At 35.8% G+C, this 2,406-nt stretch overlaps 1 long non-coding RNA gene across 1 annotated transcript in view; it reads left to right on the forward strand.

Moving 5' to 3' along the window:
- The window catches only part of LOC106872083 (uncharacterized), a 12,216-nt gene extending 9,940 nt beyond the window's left edge, over positions 1-2,276 (forward strand). The window contains exon 5 of the long non-coding RNA XR_001409735.2: positions 2,097-2,276. This is a non-coding gene — a long non-coding RNA (uncharacterized LOC106872083). The remainder of the gene's footprint in view (positions 1-2,096) is intronic.
- Positions 2,277-2,406: the final 130 nt, after the last annotated feature.

A 2,406-nucleotide genomic window follows, 5' to 3' on the forward strand; every position in this document is an offset into this window, starting at 1 on the left:
TGTGTGTGTGTGTGTGTGTGTGTGTGTGTGTGTGTGTGTGTGTGTGTGTGTGTGTGTGTGTGTGTGTGTAAGTGTGTGTAAGTGTATTGTTGTATGTATGTATGTATGTATGTATGCATGTATGTATAGATTTGTATGTTTTATGTATGTATTTTCATGTATGTAGTTGCTTATATAGACATGCTCGTATATATTTAAATGATAAACTTCTGGAAAGTTTTACAAATGTTTACAGCTCCAGTGATGGAAGATTGGTAATTAAGTATTGCGTTACATATCCCAGGGCCCCCAAAATTACAAGTATAAACATGAACTTGTAATCTGGATAGAGCAACCGGAGATGTCTCAATAGTTTAGCATAGGTATTTCACTGATCTTCAGCTTTATGCTAACATCCGCTGAGCACCTAGTTCCCACAACTGTGAGAAGTGACTCTCCTCTATCCCAAATCATTATATTAAGTCTTTTGTGCTTACATTTTATTGAGTTTTTCACTGGTACATTCCACCAGTATTCCTTTTTATTATGAATGCCTAAGGCGTCTACCATATTGCGGGCTCTGGTTTGTTTGTCCTCTAGATTATCCTCCCGACAGATTTCCTTATGGAATGTCCTAGCTACATCACCATGTCTCATTGGTAGATAACACCGTGATGACATTTTTGGGCAATTGCTTATGTATGAACTCCACAAATCTGCATCGGTTGTCACATTTTGCTGTTTTTCATGCATCTCTATCCCTTTTTAGCTTCACGTGCTTCGTTGATATTTTCTGTTCCTGGATTGCAAATGTATACCCTTCAATGTGGAAGATAGTAATCTGGCTATTGGTCCATGATAAACTGTTTTGATGATCGATGTTACTACCATCACGGAGCCGTCTACTAACATATCCATGCAGTCTTCTCATATAGGCTCATCCTTTCATTTCTTGATACGTTGCGGTAGAGTCATGCGACGTCCTTGTGCTTGTATTCTACATTACCAGACAAAGAGCGCTGCTCAAGGAGCTGCCTTCCAAGTCTTATGGTGTTATCAGCCTGATGTTTGCAAACTTTGTCAATGGATGTACTTCGACAATTGGTGACTAAAAATCTTGCCGAAGGGAATCAGTGAAATATCCTTGTGAATCAGTGAGATATCCTTGTGAATCAGTGAGATATCCTTGTGAATCAGAGAGATATCAGTGAGATATCCTTGTGAATCAGTGAGATATCCTTGTGAATCAGTGAGATATCCTTGTGAATCAGAGAGATATCAGTGAGATATCCTTGTGAATCAGTGAGATATCCTTGTGAATCAGTGAGATATCCTTGTGAATCAGTGAGATATCCTTGTGAATCAGTGCGATATCCTTGTGAATCAGAGAGATATCAGTGAGATATCCTTGTGAATCAGTGAGATATCCTTGTGAATCAGTGAGATATCCATCCTTAACATGAATGACAATGGGTTTACAGAAAGTATAAAAAAACATCACAGAGAAGCTGTCCCTTTGGAATACGCCTTTGCGATACCGTATTCTATTGGTGATAATACAGTCACTCTTTTTGTTTAAGTTCAAGATGGTGGCCCACGATGAAGTCAGGTCAGCTATGGCTTTGTTTATTCTCACTGGAACTTTAGCAAGGTGAAGGTTTTCTAGCATCCATGAATGGGAAACAGAATCAAAGCATTATGTATGTATGTATGTATGTATGTATGTATGTATGTATGTATGTATGTATGTACGTACGTATGTATGTATGTATGTATGTATGTATGTATGCTTATGCCTATTTTGTTTATGGCTTGTATAAATGTTTGTATATTGAATTACATACGTATACAGTAGTCAAAGTGATTATGTTAATGTATTTGTCTATATTTTAATATATATACTTCGTGTTGTCAGCGAAATTACACTGCATTTCAACAGCTGGCAATTCAATTCATCGACGTTATCATAACTATATCGTTTAATGACTATAAATTTGTAAAGACTTAAATTCTGTTGCAGTAAAATAGATAATTAACAGCGCTAGCCAAATTTTATTTGGTAATATTTGTTTTCGCTATATATAAATAATTATTTTATATAATTTTTATTTTTATAGAATGTGAGACTGACCAATCTAGAACCGAAAACGAAATCGCAACCAATACCAAAATCAATTTGCAATAAACCGATGAAGAAGGAGATAATAATTATACCGAGCCAAACTTTAATATTTCTCTCTTATAATCCTCACAGAAACACGTGTAATAAATAATGCAATAAACTCATTTCAGACCAACTGTGCTATTTCTTTGTCTTTGGCTTTTCCTATGGATACACTGTGATCTTTATGATTGTTAGAAACCATTAGAAGGAATGTCTGATTCAAAGGCAACATTTACTTTTCGTTTTGCCGATCATTCATCTAA

Source organism: Octopus bimaculoides, chromosome 6, assembly GCF_001194135.2.
Source record: "Octopus bimaculoides isolate UCB-OBI-ISO-001 chromosome 6, ASM119413v2, whole genome shotgun sequence".
Taxonomy (NCBI): domain Eukaryota; kingdom Metazoa; phylum Mollusca; class Cephalopoda; order Octopoda; family Octopodidae; genus Octopus; species Octopus bimaculoides.